General features: G+C 36.0%; 2 pseudogenes; both read right to left on the bottom strand.

The window, feature by feature from the left end:
• Positions 1–5,024: 5,024 nt before the first annotated feature.
• On the bottom strand, positions 5,025–5,577 carry LOC118848496 (annotated as a pseudogene).
• Positions 5,578–13,371: 7,794 nt separating this feature from the next.
• LOC118847240 lies at positions 13,372–15,746 on the bottom strand (annotated as a pseudogene).
• Positions 15,747–21,179: the final 5,433 nt, after the last annotated feature.

Raw genomic sequence — 21,179 nt, 5'->3', positions numbered from 1 at the left:
AACTATGGAATAAGAGGGAGGACTTTGAGTGGAATACAAGATTGTGAAAGCTTCCCTATGAATAACTCAGGCAAGGTGATACTCAAATAGTACAAATTTAGTTAGGATGTGGACCTCACTAGGCCTAAGTTTCGTTTTCCTGTAAATCAAAAGATTTCGGGGAAATCAGGTGATATTCCCCTCTCCCCCTCCCCAGCCTACTTACAAACCACGATCTTAACATTAAAGTTTCCCTATAAGGTAATTCTGTAGTTTCTGTGCTGGTATTGGGTAAAACTGATTCCTGGTTAGATTGTGAGGCCACCTGTCCCCACAAATGGGGACAGGGGTCCAGCCTCTGGGGTGGGATTTCTTAGAATTGTTTGTACAAGGATATATAGCCCCTTGCTTGCCTTCTCCCCCTTGCCTCTCTTCGCTACGATCTCTGCCCTGGTAGTGGAAGATGCCCAATTCTCGAGACTTGATCAAATAAAGCTTCTGTTTTTCTCCTACCTTGAAAAAAAAATAAGAGGTCTAGAATATCTAGGGTATTAATGAAAAAATGCTAGAGAAGGTGGCCTAGCCATACAGATATTAAACTGTGATACAGAGCAGCAGTCATCAAAACTGCCTGGTACTGGTTAAGAAACAGGGGTGTGGATCAGTGGAATAGGATAGGTACACAAGTAGGTGAAATCAACAAGTTTAGCAATCTACTCTTTGATAAACCCAAAGAGGCCAGCTTCTGGGCTAATAATTCACTATTTCACAAATACTGTTGGGAAAATTGGAAAATGGTAGGGCAGAAACTGGGCGTAGACCAATATCTTACACCATATACCAAAATAAAGTCAAAATGCATTCATGATTTAGGAGTAAAAACTGATACTATAAGTAATTTGGGAAAGCAAGGAATAGTTTACCTATCAGATTTATGGAAAAGTAAAGAATTCATGACCCAACAAGAGATAGAGAGCATTACAAAATGCAAAATGGATAATTTTGATTATGTCAAATTGAAATGTTTTTGTACAAAAAAAGCCAATGCAACAAAAATTAAGAGGGAAGCAGAAAATTGAGAGAAAATCTTTGCAACTACTATCTCTGATAAAGGACTCATTTCTAAAATATACAGGGAACTGAGCCAAATATATAGGAATACAAGCCATTCTCCAATTGAGAAATTTTCAAAGGATATAAACAGGCAGTTCTCAGAGGAAGAAATTAAAGCTATCTATAGGCATATGAAAAAATGCTCTGGATCACTACTGATTAGAGAAATGCAAATCAAAACAACTCTTAGACACCACATCTCTCCTGTCAGATTGGCTAAAATAACAAAACAGGAAAATGATAAATGCTGGAATGGATGTGGGGAAGTTGTAAAATTGTTGCATTGCTGGTGGAGTTGTGAGCTGATCCAGCCATTTTGGATAGCAATTTGGAGCTATGCCCAAAGGGCTATAAAAATGTTCATAGCCTTTCTCCCAGCAATACCACTTCTAGGGTTGTATCCCAAAGAAATCACACAAGTGGGAGAAGGACCCATAAGTACAAGGATATGTATAGCGGCTCTTTTGGTGGTAGCCAAGAATTGGAAATCAAAGGGAGGCCCATCAATTGCGGAATGGCTGAACAAGCTGTGGTTTATGAAGGTAATAGAATGCTATTGTGCCATAAGAAATCGGGATGATACGGACCTCCTAACAACCTTGAAAATCCTACACGACATAATGCCGAGTGAGCGGAGCAGAGCTAGGAGAACATTGTACATTACCACAGATATATGGATTCTGTGAGGACCAACGCTGACAAACTTCGCTCTTCTCAGCAACGTAAGGTGCAAGGACAACTCCAGGGAACTCACGATGGAGAATGCTATCTCCATCCAGAGAAAGAACTGTGAAATTTGAATACAGATTGAGGCACACTACATGCTCACCTTTTCTGCTTCTCTTTTGCTTTTGTTTATGGGTTTTTTTTTTGGTTCTATTTCTTCTTTCTCATGATTCATTCCATTGGTCATAATTCTTCTCCACGGCTTGACTAGTGTATAAATTAATTCAATGCAAAGTTATACATGGTAGCTAAATGAGATTCCATGCCATCTTGGGGAGGGAGAGGGGAGGGAGGGGAGAAATTCTGGAACTCAAATTTATGTAGAACCATGTGTGGTAAACTAAAAATTTAAAAAAAAATGAAAAAAAATAGATTGGAGCAAGCAGAATCTAGGGATGTCATGTGAAATCAAGATATTATAAAGCAGAACCAAAGGAATGAAGAAATGGAAGACTGTGAAATATCTCATTGGAAACACCAGTGACCTGAAAAATAGATCCAGGAGAGATAATTTAAAAATTAGTGGACTACCTGAAAGTCATGATCAAAAAAGGAGCCTAGATATCATCTTTTAAGAAATTACCAAGGAAACCTGCCCTGATATTCTAGAGTCAGAGGGTAAAATAGAAATTGAAAGAATCCACTGATAGCCCACTGAAAAAGATCCCCCCCAAAAAAAATCTCATAGGAATATTGTTGCCAAATTCCAGAGCTCCTACATCAAGGAAAAAATACTGCAAGCAGCCAGAAAGAAACAATTTGAGTATTCTGGAAACACAATCAGGATAACACATGATCTAGCAGCTTCTACATTAAGTGATCGAAGGGCTTGGACTATGATATTCCGGAGGTCAATGGAGCTAGTTTTAAAACCAAGAATCCCCTACCCAGCAAAACTGAGTATCATGCTCCAAGGCAAAATATGGATTTTCAATAAAATAGAGGATTTCAAGCTTTCTCAATGAAAAGACCAGAGATAAATAGAAAATTTACTTTCAAACACAAGAATCAAGAGAAGCATGAAAAGGTAAACAAGAAAGAGAAATCATAAGGGACTCACTAAAGTTGAATTGTTTTGTTTACGTTCCTACATGAAAAGATGATGTGTATAATTCATGAAACCACAGTATTAGGGTAACTGAAGGTAATGTACATACATACATACATACACACACACAGATACACACACACACATACACACACACACACACACACACATATATATATATATATATATATTCATAAAGGGCATAGGGTCAGTTGAATATGAAGGGATGATATCTAAAAAAATAAAATAAAATTAAGGGATGAGAGAGGAATAAATATATTGAGAGAGGGAGAAAAGGAGATATAGAATGGGGTAAATTATCTCACATAAAAGTGGCAAGAAAAAGCAGTTTGTTGGAAGGAAAGAGGGTGAAGGTGAGGGGGAACGATTGAATCTTGCTCTCATTGGATTTGACTTGAGGAGGGAATAACAAACACACTAAATTGTGTATCTTATCCCACAGGAAAGTAGGGAGAAGGGGATAAAAAAGGGGGACAATAGAAGGGAGGGCAGATAGGGAGAGGAGGTAATCAAAAGCAAACTCTTTTGAAAAGGGACAGAGTCAAGGGAGAGTATCGAATAAAGGGGGACAGGATAGGAGAGAGCAAAATATAGTTAGTCTTTTACAATATGATTATTGTGGAAGGATTTTGCATGATGATACACATGTGACCTATGTTGAATTGCTTGCCTTCTTAAGGAGGGTGGGTGGGGAGGGAAGAGGGTAGAGAATTTGGAACCCAAATTTTTAAAATCAGGTGTTCAAAAAAAAAGTTGTTTTTGTATGCAACTGGGAAATAAGATATACAGGCAATGTGGCATAGGAATCTCTCCCCCACAAGAAAGTGAGGGAAAATAGGATGGGGGGAGTGGGGTGACAGTAGGGAGGACTGGCTGGGGAACAAGTATATCAACAATCCAGCTAGCAGTGGCTGTGAGTGTGTAAACCAACAACAACGAGCTCACAGAATGCTGCAAGCCCAGGTCCTTTTCATCTGCTTTACTAAGGAAAGCAATATTAAGGGGTTAACAATCTTACTTTATTCAGTATACAAATGTCATTTACTTATTTCAGAGGAAAAAAAACCAGCACCCTGAATTACAGACCAGATACAATTTGTCGTTATCAACATATGGGTATACAGCCAGGGAGCTCATTTTAACGAGTGGCCCAGAATCCCACACCACTCATGGTGTGGCTCAGAGCTCCGAGAGAGAATGCTAACCTCTGTACTTATATATCCTGTTCAGGGACTGGAGAGTATATGCCATCTCTGAGTGGGTTGAGGGTAGAAATGGGGAGAAAATTTTTAATTCTAAATCTTCTGGAAATCAATACTAAAAATTAAAAATACTAAATAAATAATAAAATATAAAAACATAAGACTCTTAATCATGCAATTTACATTTTTATGTATAAATTATGTATGTTTAAAAGGTAAATAGTCTGTCCTTATGAATCCCTCATAGTCAGTTTTTGGTATGTATCTTATATTTCTCTTGGTTCTTGTATGTCAAATATTCTATTAAGTTCAGAATTTTTTTGACAAAGTATTGAAAGTCTCAGAGTTTATCAAATGTCCATTTTTTTCATTCAAAATAATACTTAAATTTGCAGGGCATGATATTTTTGGCTGGAGCCCCAGGTCTTTTGCTCTTTGATATATTGTGATCTAAGACCCATGATCCTTTAATATCTCTGATTCTACATCTTGTGTAATTTTAGTTGTGGCGCCATCATATTTAAATATTTTAATCTTGATGCTTTTAACATTTTGTCTTTGGGCTGTAGGTTTTGGTAGTTGACTATGATATTAATATGAGTTTTCCTCATAGGATCTCTTTTAAATGGTGTTCAATGGATTTTTTCTATTTCTACTTCCCTGAGTTGTTCTAATGCTTTAGGATAATTTTCTTTAATTATTTCTTGTGTTATTGTATCAATATTCTTTTTTTTTGCCATAACTTTCAATTAGTCCAATCATTTTCCTATTTTGTCTTCTTGATCTATTCTCCAAATCTGTTGTTTTTCTTATAAAATGTTTCACTTTTTCTTTTATTTTTTGGTTATTCATGTTTTGTTTAATTATTTCTTGATCTCTTCTAATGTCACTGGCTTCACTTTGCCCAATTCTAATTTTCTTTTTTTTTATGTTGTCAAATGTTAAATTTATTGCAAATAGTCTCCTTTGTAGCTTTTAACTTGCTGGGCATTCAACAGCACCACTATTGATGTCATCAATGACATCATGAGGGTGTTTGCCATCAATGTTGCAGCCCACAGACTGGTCTGTTCCAAGTATCTCTTTAATGGTTCCAGAGAGATCTCTTGCCAAAGATCAGTGCCTCATCTGTCGGGCAATGTTGACAATCTCATCAAAAGTGATGTTTCCATTGTGTTTAATATTTTTCTGCTTCTTTCTGTCCCGAGGAGGTTCCTTTAGGGCTTTGATGATCAAGGCTGAGGCATAAGGCACAACCTCAATCTGGGCCTGTCTGTTCTGAATGGTAAGTTTCACTGTGATTCTTAGCCCTTTCCAGTCACCAGTTGCTTTGGCAATGTCATCACCAACCTTTTTAGGACACAAACCCAAGGGACCAATTTTGGGGGCCAGAGCTGATGTGGCACCAACTTCACCACCTGTGCACCTTAAAAACACGACTTTAATTTCATTAGGGTCAAACTTGGGTGGCATGGCGGCGATGAAGTTGGTGGCTTGGACTGAACGCTATGGGGTGGCTGCTGGTGTCGGATGAACCCGGATTCGGGATGACCGAAAGAAGTTGCACCTTCACCACCACGAGCTGGGAGCCAAAAGCCCAATTCTAATTTTCAAAGTGTCATTTTCCTCCTTAAGATTCTGGATCTCCTTTTCTAATTGATTGACTTTCTTTTCATAACCTTATTTTTTCTTGGATTTTTTTTTAGTTTTTCCTCCATCTCTGTCATTTGATTTTTAAAGTCTTTTTTAAGATCTTCTACAAATTCTTTGGAGGCAAGTGACCATTTGACATTACTCTTTGGGGGTTTCTTTACTTCAATATCCTCCTCTGAAGATGGACCCCATTCATCTCTATTCCTGTAATAGATTTCTATGGTTGGATCCTTTCCCCTTTGCCAGTGCATTTTTTGGGGTAATAACTTGATTTTTGTAATCACCTCTACACCTGGAGTATGTGAAATTGTACCTCTTGCCCCAGGTCTTCAGTCCTTCCCTCTAGCCGGGATCCAAAGCCAAACCTCTAACCTCCAACCTCTTATAGGTGTCCACAGCCAGGAACTTTGTGCCCCACAGCTTCTCCACTCAACAGCCATATGCTGGTTCCTTCTCACTCCCACCATTCTTTTCAGCACAGTTGGGTCTAGCATTCCTCATCAGCAGAGGTTCCTTCAATCTTCCTGGACTCAAATGCCCAACTGCTCTCACTATTCTGGGGTGAAATGTTACTGTGGCTGAGCCCAAGGCAGCCTCTCTAAGCAACTAACCCCAGGGCTTGCTTCTAGTTGTTTAAGAGGCTTTCTTCTTATGGTTAAAAAGGAACCTAGCCTGGAGGTGTTTAATCTTCCCAGGAACCAAACCTCCTGGGCTTTTTCTTGGAATATTCTCAAATTGTCCCAGAATATCCCAGTTGTGCCCCTGTTCTTCTTTGTCTCCACCCACACTTTGTTCTTCCTAAGGTGCTATTATAACTCTAGTGTGGGAGAAAATCTTGAGATCTTGGAATTTTCTGACCTCCTTTGCCATCTTCCTAGAATCCCCTCCTCATGTACCTTTTTCATGCAATCTTCACAAAATTGCTGTGAAGTAGTCAAAGCAATAACATTTATTTTAATTTTAGCTCTATACAAATTTTACACATGGAATGGACCTTAGAGCTTTTTTTTTTTCATTTTAAAGGCTAAAAGATAGAAACCTAGAAAATAAAAATGGCATATCCTAGGTGACATATGTGGTAAGTGCACCTAGGATCTAGGCACTGAAATGTTAGAACTGAAATGAAACCCACAGGTCATCTAGTTCAAACCTGTAAATATGTGAAGAGAAAACTGAGATGAATAAACACATAATTATATGTCAAAAATCTTATAGGTAACTAAAGCCAGAATTAGGACTAAAAGCCAGGTCTCCTTATTCTGAGTCTGGTGTTAATTCTATCTATCACACCACGCTGCCTCTTATAGGAAAGAGACAAGATTAGAATACTTCAAATCCTCTAATACTTTACTTGATTGTTTTGCATTTCCCTAGACCAAATAGCAAAAAATTGGATACAAAATGAGTGACTGAAAGCACAGCGAAATTAATCTAAAATGAGGCTAAAAACAAAGCTATATTTGTGTTTCTTATTATACTTACTAATAAAGGGAGAGAAAATTACTTCAATTGTGAAATTATATTTCAATTAATAGGAAAAATTGCATTTTAAAAAGTATCAATTCAAAAACACTCAATAAGTACATCCCCATCAAATGCTGAAATGCATGGGGAAGTGTTGGCTCTCCAGGCAGAGTACATGCCTTTACAATCCATCTGCGACACCAAGTATATGAGTTTGGGCAAATTACTTAATCTTCCTGGGTCTCATCACATCATCTGAAAAGTGAGAGGGTTGTACCAGATGACCATTGTGGTCCCCTCCAACTCTAAATATATGATCATACAATCCTATAATTAATGAGGAACACAAACTAAAGATAAGATGTGCAACCTATTCCTATGAATAAGAGTTTTGATTTCAGAGCAACCTGAAATACAGTGAACTGTGTTAGACTCTCAGGATACAAATGCAAATCCAAAGTAATTTATGAGATTTAGTGGCCCAAGAGTGTTTGTGTTTCTGTGTGTTTGTGTGTGCATGTGTGTGTTTCTGTATCTGTGTTGTCTCTTTTAACAGAACTTAAGATACTTGAAGGCAAAATGGCTATCTCAGTTTTTTCTTTTGATTCTTCCGTGTCTAGTACAGTGACTGGTACATAGTAGTTATTGAATATATATTGTTTATTCCATTGATTAATGAATTCCTAATATTCATAGAGGTTGTGACACTTGAGCTTTGCCTTGAAGTTTCCTAAGGATTCTATGATGTGAAGTTGAGGAGGGAGGGCATTCTTCCATTAAGAACAGCTAATGCAAAGGCATTGTAGGTAGAAAATGGAGCAACTTTTGTAAGGAAGAGTAAATAAATCGGTCTGCTTATATGCTACCATGTGTGGATGAGAGTAACATAGTAGTAAAATTGGAAAAGTAGGATGTAGCTGACTCAATGGCATTCAAAATAGTTCATATATAATGCAATGTCTATTAAATAGGAAAACATTGGTGGCTATTGAGTAGGGGAGAATATAATGTGATCTGTGTTTTAAGAAAGTAAATTTGGCAACAATATGGAGAATGGGTTGGAGATCAGAAAATGAGGGAAGGAAATCAGTTAAGAAAGCATTTTGGGCAGCTAGGTGGCGCAGCAAGTAGAGCACAGGCCCTGGAGTCAGAGGGACATGAGTTCAAACCCAGCCTCAGACACATGACACACTTACCAGCTATGTGACCTCGGGTGAGTCACTTAACCCCAATTGCCATGCTTTCCTTCCTCCAAAAACTGCGTTTCAGTAGTCCATGTAAAAGGTAGTAAGAATTTGGGCCTGAAATAGTTGGGTGATTATCTGAGTGGAGGAACTAGATATAAGTTTCACTGATGTATAAATGAAAAATAAAAGATGAGGAGTCATCGAAGAAGTAGGAGTAAAGCTGGAGGGAGCAATGTCAAGTTAATACACAGAAAACAATTCTACAGGAAGAGACTGTGGTCAAGTGATTCAGAAAGATCAGGAAGGATGGGAATTGAGAAAAGCCCATTACAATTATCAATCAAAAGAAGATTGGAAAAATTGAAGAGTGTAGTTTCTGGTTAAGTACTTAGGTTGATAGCAAAATTACATAAGACAAGAGAAACAAAAGTACAGAAAGAAGAAACATATAGGTTGAGAAAACAAAGAAAATAATAGGAAAATAATTTTCATTGACGTAAAGCAAAATAAAATGTCCAAGGAAAGTGTAGCTAATTTGAAGGAAAAGAAAGAGAAGCTGATTACATATTACTGTGAATAAAAAGAAGCTTTATTTAAAAAATTAACTGTGATTTGCTATTATTAGCTACAGGTTATTAATAGCTATGGGTAAAGTGGGGAGGGGGCAATACCAGAATAAAGAAAATAACTTTTGAAATATTATTTCCATGAATGTTACCTATTCAGATGAAGAGGCATTGATGACAAGTATCCCTAAGGACTTAAAGAATAAGCAGACAATAATGCAAAAAAGATGCTATTTCTTTTGAGATTTTAGGAAATTCAAAGGAAACCCCTAGTTTGAAATAAGATTAATTTAGTTTCTATCTTGGAAAAATGGAAAAATGGGATAACTATATTAATTATAGACTAGTTAGCTATTCTTTAAAACCAAATAAAATACTAGAATGTTACAAAACACTCCATTTGAAATCACCTAACATAGAAAAGAGCAAAGCAAATAAAACCGAGTTTCAAAGCATTTAGTACATACCTATAGGGGCAGCTAGGTAGGACAGGAGATAGAGTTTTGGGCTTGAAATCAGGCAAACAACTTCTTGGCTTCAAATCAGGCTTTCTAGCTGTGTGACCCTGGCCAAGTCACTTAAATCTGTTTGCCTCAGTTTCTCATCTGCAAAATGAGCTGGAGAAGGAAATGGTAAAGCACTGAAATATCATTGCCAAGAAATCTGCAAAGTCAATTTAACTTTAAAATGTGCCTATATGTATCCTGTAAGAAAATGAAAGAAGTAGAAAGACAGGGAAAAGTAATTAGATGCTTTTGCCTGGTTTTCAACAATATTTTCGTTTTATCTTCCCATGGAGACTGTTTCCAAAAAGCTGTGAAAATATGGCTTAGATCATGTGTTATTAGGTAGGTAGCCAAATGGAAAATGAACAATGACAAATTATTAAAATCATCTCCGGGAGGATGTGTTCTGCTGGTTTTAATTTCCAAAATTCCCTATGGGATTTGAAAATTTTATTCATTTATTTGTTTGTTTGTTTGTTTGTTTGTTTGTTTATGTGAACCATAAATCATCCTTTAGAGATGTTTCTTTTTTCGAAACAAACATTTAAAAAGCCATACCTCTCCATTACCTTCATAACACTATCCAAATAATATTCTTAATCTATTTTATCCCAATAAAATTAAAAATTTTTATAATTGTGTACAATGTAAAAAATCTTTAAAATACTAAAAATCATCTAAAATAAAAATATTTTGCGATAAAATTCATTATAATTTTTTTTATCTGTAACAATCCTGAGAACAGTAGTATTAATATTATATGTAGGCTTCTTTTTTGGCACAAATTTTACAAAAATATTCTGTCAATGATAGTATATTAAAAATTTTTCAGCTACTAATCAAAACTTTTCTAAACTTCTGTTCATTTCCTTGAACTTTTTCTTTATTTTATGGTTAAATTTATCTAGCTTTGAAAGGGGAAGGTTGACCCCACTCCCACAGTATGATTTAACTGTTAATTTCCTACTATAATTCATTGTAATAGTAATCAGAACAGGATGTTTTGCTATCAAGTACCTTTAACGAGTCTGGTCTTTGTTTGAATGGGGCTGGTAAAGTGGCATATGTTGCCTTGGAATGCTCTTCAGCACTGGGGTGGTAGTTAGTCATTGATCTGTATATGATGCAATGCTTTCCCACACCCTTGGTTCCCTACACCCTGGATGGTGAGCCTCAAGCCCTCAGGGACCTGAACAGGGTATATGTGTTGGAAAGTCAGCGTTCCACTTTTGGGGGTACACTCATTGAAAGGGTGACAAGATTCTGGGTAAGCTGTTGAAATAGCCCTCCCAGCTTTGATAACCCAAAGAGATAGATTTTGGTCCCTCCTCACTGGTAACTATGGATTGTTATAAATAGAATAGTTGATGTTATTTGCTCTGTTTATGCTTGTAATTTCTGTTTATATTTGCCCTGAAGTTCAGTAGGCTGATCTATTCCCAATAAATTAAGCGAATGATATATGTATGTTTAATTAAACTGAGATTGTTTTTTTGTTTTTTTTTTCCTTTCTTTAATATTTTCAATTTTCAACACTGATTTCCACAAGATTTCAAGCTACAAATTTTCTCCCTAATTCTACCCTTGCCCAACCCCAAGATAGCATATATTCTCATGACCCTTTTCCCCAGTCTGGTCTCCCTCCTGTCACCCCACTCCACCCCATCTCCTTACCCCTTACTTTCCTGTATGAAAAGATAGATTTCTATACCCCATCACCTGTGCATCTTATTTCCCAGTTGCATGCAAAAACAACTTTTTTTTGAGCACATATTTTTTAGAATTTTGAGTTACAAATTTTCTCCCTTCTTCCCTCCTCACACACCCTCCTTGAGAGGGCAAGCAATTCAACATAGGCCACACATGTATCATTATGCAAAACACTTCCATAACTGTCATGGTGTGAAAGGCTAACTATATTTTTCTCCCTCCTATCTTGTCCCCCTTTAAAAATTTTTATCCCTTGACCCTGTCCCTTTTCAAAAGTGTTTGCTTTTGATTACCTCCTCCCCCAATCTGCCCTCCCTTCTATCATCCTCCGTCTCTTATCCCCTTCCGCCCCTACTTTGCAGTGGGGTAAGATACCCAATTGAGTATGTATGTTATTCCCTCCTTAAGTGAAATCCAATGAGAGCAAAATTCCCTCATTCCCTTTCACCTGCCCCCTCTTCTGTTCCAAAAGAGCTGCTTTTTCTTGCCATTTTATGTGAGATAATTTACCCCATTCAATCTCTCCCTTTCATGTTCTCCTAATATATTCCTCTCGCACCCCTTAATTGAATTTATTTCTTCATTCATTTCTTTCCTTCTTTTCTTTCTTCCTTCCTTCGTTCCTTTCTTTCTTTCTTTCTTTCTTTCTTTCTTGATCTATTCATCTATCTATCTATCTATCTGTCTGTCTATCTATTCAGTCATTTATTTGTTTATCTATCCATTTATTTGTCTATTTATTAAATCATCCATCCATCCATCCATCCATTCATTCATTTATCTATCTATCTATCTATCTATCTATCTATCTATGTCCTACCTTGACAAAGAGCTCAAAAGTCAAGTAATTAGCTAGGGAAATGAGCAAATTGTAAAAATATAGAATATAGAAGCTTACTTCGGTGACAAGGAAGATCAAAACATGCAAGCAGAAGATGACCAAGTTAAAGCTCCTATATCCAAAGCCTCCAAGGAAAATATGAATTGGTCACAGGCCACAGAACAGTTCAAAGTACTGAAGAAAATAACACCTGAAAATAGATTAATCCAAATGGCAAAAGTGGTCCAAAAAACAAGCAGGAGAAGAATGCCTTAAAAACATACAACCCCACTGCTTGTATATCTTATATCCCAGTTGCATTTAAAAACAATTTTAACATTTGCTTTTAAAACTTTGAGTTCCAAATTCTCTCCCTTCTTCCAACCCCACCCACCCTCACTGAGAAGGCAAGTAATTCAATATAGGTTATACATGTGAATTTATGCAAAGCACTTCCATAATAGTCATGTTATGAAAGACTAACTATATTACCCTCCATCCTATCCCACTCCCCATTTATTCTATTTTCTCCATTGACCCTGTCCCTTCTCAAAAATGTTTGCTTGTGACTATCCCCTCCCCAAATCTGTCCTTGTTTCTACCATACCCCCTCCCACCCCCTTCCCCTACACTTTCTGGTAGGGTAAGATATCCAATTGAGTGTGTACTTTATTCCCTACTTAAGCCAAATCTGATGGGAATAAGGTTCATTCATTCCCTTTCACCTCCTCCCTCTTCCCCTCAATTGTAACAGCTTTTTCTTGCCTTTTTGTATGTCAGATAATTTACCCCATTCTATCTCTCCTTTCCTACTTCTCCCAATATATTCCTCACTCACCTCTTAATTTTATTTTTTAGATATCATCCCTTCATATTCAACTCACGCTATGGCCTCTCTCTCTCTATGTCTCTCTCTCTCTCTCTCTCTCTCTCTCTCTCTCTCTCTCTCTCTCTCTCTCTCTCTCTATATATATATATATATATATATATACACACACACACACACACACACACACACACACATATATATGTGTGTGTGTATGTATGTATATGTGTATATGAGCATATATACATATATGTATACATATACATTTACATATATGTATGTGTGCATGTATATATACATTTATATATACATATGTGTGTATTTATGTATATGTATATATACATACATATATACATACATATGTGTATACATATGTGTGTATATGTATGCATGTATGTATATTCCCTTCAACTACCCTAATATTGAGAAAGATCTCATGAGTTACAAATATCATCTTTCCATGTAGGAATGTAAACAGTGCAGATTTAATAAGTCCCTTATGATATCTCTGTTTACCATTTCATGCCTCTCTTCATTCTCATATTTGAAACTAAAATTTTCTATTCAGCTCTGTTCTTTTCATCAAGAATACTTGAATTCCTGGCAGGTAGCCACAGAGCTGAGGAATTTTCTTGATTTGGGGCAGGATCTGAGAGTCCACTGTTTTCTGATCAGCCTTGCGCTGCTCTGTAATCTCATATTTCTTTTTTTCTGTGTCAAAAATCTCTGCTTCTTGATGTCTAGGTTTACGGAGGCTCTTCTTCTTGAAGTAAACATCAGTAAGATGATTTGGAATTTTTACACCTGAAAGGTTAACCCTGGTAGAGGTGGCAATGACAAATTTCTGATGGGTCCTTCTCAGAGGAACACGGTTGATGGTCAGAGGTCCAGTCACCAGTAGCAAGCCACTAGCTAGCTGCTTCAGGAAAACCACTCGCCTGCCCCTGTGGCAGCCAGTAAGCATGATCAGAACAGTGCCTGGCTTGATGCTAGCTTGAAGTCTCCTCACGTGCTGGCTAAAGGGCTTTTTGCCATGACTTAGCAGCTTTCTAGGCACATCCTCAATAGGGTAATACTGAGGCATTTTGCGAATCTTTATCACACGGGTTCCTCTATTCTTATCACCACCAACTGGCTTTGAGATAGTAGCAGCACCTTCTCTTTCTTTTTCTTTTCAATCCGGGTTTTTGGTGAAGCATATTTGCACTTGTACATGGCTCTCCAAGAATACATTGCAGACCTGGAGTATTTACCAATCCCTCGGGCCAGGACTGGGTTCCGACTGCAATGCTTTCAAGGCTTTTTCACCACTTTTTCAGCCACATCTTTCTTTTTGTTCTTCTTTTCCTTTGGTTCCTTTGGGGGCTTTGTGTCTGACATCTTGAGAGAAGGGAAAGAGCTCCATCCTAATTTTTAAAGAATTATTTTCTTCAGTGAAACTTTGGACCTCCTTTTCCATTTGTCTAATTCTGTTTTTAAGGCATTCTTCTCCTCCTTGGTTTTTTGGACATCTTTTGCCATTTGGATTAATACTGAGGTGTTATTTTCTTCAGTATTTGGGGGTCTGCTTTAGCAAGTCATTGATTTTCTTGTATCACTCATATTCTTCTTCCCAATTTTTCCTCTACTTCTCTTACTTGCTTTTCCAAATCCTTTTTGAGCTGCTCCATGGCCTGTGACCAATTCATATTTTTTCTTGGAGGCTTTGGATATAGGAGCTTTAACTTTGTCCTCTTCTTCTGGTTGCATGTTTTGATCTCCTTTGTCACCAAAGTAAGATTCTACGTTGTGTTTTTTAAACTATTTGCTCATTTTCCTAACTGATTACTTGACTTTTGAGCTCTTTTTCAAGGTAGGACTCAGTTTCCAGAGTAGAGAGTGTTCTGTCCCAATCTTTAGTAGTTTTGTGCAGCTGTTTTCAAAGATACTTTTAGGCACCTCTAAATTTTCAGATCTTCTATGGTAGTATGATGCAAGTAGAGGTGTTTACTCTTCTCCTGGCCTATGCTGTGGCCTGTGAGTGACCTCAAGCACTCTTTTCTGCCTTGGAACTGTCAAGAAGATTCCCTCTCCATAGCTGCCACAAGCTCTGCCAGGCCAGCACTCCTCCTCACCCCCAGATCCAAGCAGGGCAAAACAGGAGAATCCTACCTCAGTGCCAGCAAAGAAATACCTGTAATTCTGCTCTGATCAGCCACTTATTCCCCCCACCATCTTTGAGCCCAGAACTCTGGAAGCAGCAGCAGCTGCTGCTGCTGCCACTGCCACCTCTGCTGCCTTGAGGCTGGGGCCAGACCTGTTCTGCTCTCAACCAGGTCCAACAGAGTTTTTCCCCTGAACTTCTGTGTTATTTTTGGCATTTGTTGACTAAGAAGTTTGGAAAATGCCACATCTACCCGTGATTAAGTCACCTGAGGCCTGATCCTGCCCCATCTGTGCTGGAGATGCCTGCACTGGACTGTGCTATACTCCCAGCCCATTGTGATAGAACTTTCCTATGGACCTTCCAGGTTGTCTTGGAATGGAAATTTGTTTCATTCTGTCATTTTGTGGGTTCTGTAGCTCTGCAATTTGTTTAGAGTCATTTTTACAGGCATTTTGAGGGGTGTGGGGGAGAATTCAAGCAAGTCCCTGCTTTTATCCTCTATCTTGGCTATGCCCTCAATAGTGTTTCTTGTAAATAACACATGATTTCATTCTGGTTTCTAATGAATTTTTATGTGTGAGTTCTTCCTATTTATGATCATGATTACTAACTGTACATTTCCCTCCATATTTTCTATCATTTATTTTTCATTCTTTCTTTTTCTGACAGTATCCCTGCTATAAGGTCTGTGTTATTTATGGCCACTCCCTTCTTTTATCTGCCCATCATTTTCTCACCCCCATCCTCTTTCTCTTATTCCCTTCTCCTCTTACTTCCATATTGGGTAAGAGAGATTTCTATTCCCAATTGAGTAAGTAGATACTTTTTTTCCTCCTTTGAATGAATTTAGATGTGAGTGAGGTCTAAGCACTAATCACTATTTTCCCCTCTGTTGTAAAAGCTCTGCCTTGTACTGCTCTTTAATGCAAGATAATTTTCCCTACTTCTCTCATTTCGCCCATCTCCCTGTTTCCTGCCTGTCCATTTTTTTTCATATCATTCTAACAAAACTGACTCACCTCAGGACCCTCTTTTTAAATAGCATACCTCTAATTGCCCCAATAATGGTAAAGTTCTTTTAAAATTCATGCATTATCATTCTATGTAGAAAGGTAAACAGTTTAAACTTATTGAGTCCTTTCTAATTGCACTTTCATGTTCATCATTTTATGCTTATCCTGAATCTTGTATTTGGAAGTCAGATTTTCTATTCAGCTATTTTTTTTCCAGCAGGAGTGCTTGAAAGTTGTTTTCACAAAATTCACATTTTTCCCCTTGAAAGTTTATATTCAGTTTTGCCAGGTAGAGTATTCTTGTTTGTGACCCTGGCTCATTTGCCTTCCAGAATATCATACTCCAAGCTACCCTCTTCTTTAATGTAGTACTTGCAAAATCTTGTGGGATGCTGGATGTGGCTTCAAGGCATTTGAATTGTTTCTTTTTGTTACTTGAAGTATTTTCTGTTTCAGTAGGGGTCTCTGGAATTTGAATACAATATTTCAGGTATTTTTTTCAGGTGATGATCTGTAGATTCCTTTTATTTTTATTTTTCCCTTTCCTTTAATCAGGGCAGTTTCATAAATTCAATAGTTTCCACTTGCACAATTCTAATTTTTCCCGCTTTTATTCCCATAGTCAATGTTTCTAAAACTATGTTGAATAATAGTGGTAATAATGGGCATCCTTGCTTCACCCATGATCTTATTGAGAAGGTTTCTAGCTTATCCTCATTAAAGATAATGCTGGCTGATGGTTTTTGGTAGATGCTGATTAATATTTTAAGAAACACTCTCTTTATTCTTATGTTATGGAGTGTTTGTCATAGGTACAGGTAATGTATTTCATCAAAAGCTTTTTTCTGCATCTATTAAGATAATCATATGATTTCTGTTAATTTAGTTACTCATATTGTTAAGTATGCTGATAGTTCTCATAATATTGAACCAGCCCTGCATTCCTAGTATAAATTCACCCTACTCATAGAGTATAATACTTGTGATATATTGCTGTTATTTTGCTTAATTTTTTTACATGAATATTCACTAAAGAAGTTGGTCCATAATATTATTTCTCTGTTTCAGCTCTCCCTGATTTATGTATCAGCACCATATTTGTGTCATAAAAAGAGTTTGGTAGGATGCCTTTGCCTATTTTCCCAAATAGTTCATATAGTATTGGTATTATCTGTCCTTTAAATGTTTGATAGAATTCACTCGTGCATCCATCTGGCCCTGGGGATTTTTTCCTAGGGAGTTCATTCATGGCTTGTTCAATTTCTTTTTCTAATATTGGGTAATTTGGATATTCTATTACCTCATCTGTTAATTTAGGTAATTTATATTTGTAAAGATTCATCCTTTTCACTGAAATTGTCAGTTTTATTGAATATAATTGGGCAAAATATTTCCTAGTGATTCCTGTAATTTATTTCACCCTTTTCATTTTTAATACTGGATATTTGGTTTTCTTTTTGCTTTTTTTTTTCTAAATCAAATTAACCAATGGCTTGTCTACCTTATTGGTTTTATCATGAAACCAGCTCCTAGTTTCATTTTTAGCTCAATCGTTTTTTTTTTTTTTTTTTCCCAATCTTAGTAATCTCACCTTTGATTCTCAGGATTTCCAATTTGGTGTTCAATTAGTGACTATTAATTTGTTCTTTTTCTAGGTATATTTTTAGTTGCATGCCAATTTCATTGATCTGCTCTTTTTCCATTTTGTTGATGCAAGAATTTAAAGAAATAAATTTGTACCTAAATAATATTTTTGATGCATCCCATAAATTTTGGTATGTTGTCTCATTGTGTGCATTCTCTTTAATAAAATTTTGATTTTTTCTATGATTTGTTCTTGAAGTCACTTATTCTTTAGGATTAGATTATTTTCTTTTTTCTTCTTTTTTTTTTGGAGGGGGGAAGACAGGAAACTGTGGTTAAATGACTTGCCAAGGTCACCCAGCTAGTAAGTGTGTCATATGTCAGAGGCCAAATTTGAACTCAAGTCCTCCTGACTCCAGGGCAGGTGTTCTACTCACTGCACCACCTAGCTGCCCCTACTTCCAAACTAATTTTTAATCTATCTTACCACCAACTTTTGTTGAATGTAGTTTTTATTGTATTATTATATGAAAAAATAAATTTATCATTTTCTTCCTTTTTACATTTGATTTTGAGGGTTTTAGGCCCTATTACATAGTCAATTTTTATGTAGGTGCCCTGTGCTGCTGAGAAAATGTACACTCTTTTTTTGTCCCCATTCAGTTTTCCCCAAAGATCTGTCCTGTCTAATTTTTCCAATATTCTACATATTTCCTTAATTTCTTTCTTACTTGTTTTTGGTTGGATTTACTGAGTTCTAACAGGAGAGAGCTGAGGTCCCTACTAGTATAGTTTTGCTGTATGTTTCTTTCTGTAACTCATTTAACTTGTCCTTTAAGAATCTGGATGCTATATATACACTTTGTGCATATATGTTTAATATTGATATTGCTTCATTGCCTATGGTTCCTTTTAGCAAGAACTAGTTTCCTTTTTTTATTTTCTTCAGAGACCTAATGTATCTCTTTTTTTCTACTTGGTCAATTCTATTTTCAAGGTGTAACTTTTTAAAAATGGTTTTTGTGCCTCATTTACCAAGCTGTTAATTGTAATTTTTAAAAATATTTTCTTGCTTTGCTTTCATTTCTTTATCTATTTTTTCCTCTACCACCCTTATTTAATTTTTAGAATTATTTTTAATTCTTCTAAGGATTTTTTATCAAACTTGCATTCAATTCATATTTTCCTTTGAGGCTTTTCTTGAGTCTATATTGACTTCGTTGTCTGTTTCTGAGTTTATCTTAATCTTTTTTGTCAGCATAGAACATTTTTATGGTTAAGTTATTTTTGCCATTTCCTCATTTCCTCACCATATTTCTTGATTTGAAATTTTGTGTTAACGTTCAACACTTTTCCTGGAATGGGAGTGGGGGAAGCGTTCTCTGTTTCAAGTTTTATGGTTTTGTTCACTGTTGTTTTCAAACTATTTCTGTTTATATGGTTTTTGATGCCTTCAAGATGGTGTGATCTTGGGAGAGTTGTGGTCACTGTTGTCTTTATCTGCACTCATGTCCTTAACAAGGAAGGGCATTAATCCTTTGGAATTGAAATTCATGTGGCTCCCCTGGTCCCCCCTCACTTGCAACAGAATATGATGCTGTTCTTCAGGGTGCCTGATGACTTGGGGCTGGAAGTAATTCAATCTCTCCAGGCTTTTACTCTTTCTTGACTGAAAATGTTCCTCTCTACCTTTAAATTATGACCCAGAAATGAGTATAGGAAGTGGAGTCATCAAACAGGATCTTGTTCTGCATCTGGGAGTATCCTCTAATGTCTTCTTGACTGGTTATAAGGTTTTCTTACCCTATCTGTCTTGAGAACTCTTGAACTCCTGCTGCTTATACCTTCACAACTTAGTGGTATTTCATCAATGTGGGATCCAAGTCAGCATTTTCACTCATGTCTCAAATTTCTTTTTTCCTGATTTCTTATTTTGTCTTGGGGTGGAAGAATTTCTTACCTTAATTTTTTTTTTGCTTTGCCACTAAACATTTGATTTCAGGTGTTATTTTAAAGTTGTTTGGAGGAGAATGTTGGGAGAGCTCAGCTTGCTCTATTCATTATGGCTCCCCCAACACTAGTTTCAAATATATGGTTTATATTCAAAAAAACGCCAAACTTTAAGTATATAAATTGCTTCATGTTTTTCCATTGTAAAATAGGAGCATTCTATTTTTTTTCTGTTAATCAACATTGAGTTAAACTGTATGGATAACATCTCATCACAGTTTGTTGATCCATTGCAACTTCTTTTGCATATTATTCCTTAAGTATCAAATTGATTTAATCAATGTTGTTTTCATTTAATGAAGATTTTTTATACTCCATAATTGTGTAACCAACCTTAAATGATGCAATTAATCCTCAGATGACACAGAATTTTTTTGATGTTATTTTTTCAGCCTTAAATTTTTCTGGAAAAAATAATCTCACATTGCCTATGAATCCTGAATATAAATACTTGTGGTATTTCAATTAATTTGATTTAGCCCTAGTCACTTTGTGCTAAAGGATTTGCTTAAACCGATTGTAGTACTCTTCCCTTCCCTTTCCATCAGTCAGAGTATTCATGAGCTCCAATGCTAAATAAAGTGGAAAACTGACCACATATCATATATGGCATTAAAAATTTCACAGCCAAATGCATGAATATTAACTGGACTTATTTCATATAATGCAATAAAAGTTACATTTAATCAAAGGTGATGAAACCATAGAACAAAAACTAATTGGAAATTAACGAATGTAATCCTAAAGAATGAATCAATCAAAGAAAAATCATGGAAACATTCTATAAGTTTATTAAAAGGAATGTCAATAATGAAATTACAATCCAAACTGCATTGTATGCAACCAAATCAGTAAAGGTATATGTGTGTATGTGCATGTGCATGTATGCATGCATATGTATATACGTATGTGTGAATATATGTGTATATACATGTCTGTGAACATGTATCTACATATATACATATGCATATGTATGCACTTATATATGTATGTGTATGTATATATACACATAACATATGCATGGGTGTATCTATCTATCTATCTATCTATCTACCCACACAACAACAAAAACAAAAACCTCGGTGGAAAAAAAGCAAATATCTCCACTTAATAATAAAAAAGAAAATCCTAAAAAAACAAAAGAAAGATTAACAAATTTGGAAGAATAACATTGAAATAAGAAATAAAGCTAGGAACTGGTATATGAAACAAAAACAAGATAATCAATAAACCATTAGTTAATTTGATTAAACAGTGAAAAAAAATAAAGCAAAATACTAGTATTAAAAAGGAATAGTAATGAAGATGAAATCAAAGCAAATATGTGGAGTTGGTTTTCTCAGATATATATTAGTAAAACTGGCAATCTAAAGGAAAAGGATGAATATATCTCTATATCTATATTTATATACATATGTATGCATACATATGTATATCTGTATGTATAAAATTCCTATTAACATTATAGTAAGCAAACTTGTTAAATAATCTTATCATAAGAATAAGCCATCAATAAACTCCCCCCCCAAAAAAAAAATAGGACCAGCTGGATTAATAAGTAAACATGCAAAACATTTAAGGAATAATTAATTATAATAATGTTTA

The sequence above is a fragment of the Trichosurus vulpecula genome, chromosome 4, assembly GCF_011100635.1.
Source record: "Trichosurus vulpecula isolate mTriVul1 chromosome 4, mTriVul1.pri, whole genome shotgun sequence".
Lineage (NCBI taxonomy): Eukaryota > Metazoa > Chordata > Mammalia > Diprotodontia > Phalangeridae > Trichosurus > Trichosurus vulpecula.
Note: the sequence above shows the minus strand (reverse complement) of the source record. Positions and strands in the feature narration are given on the sequence as shown.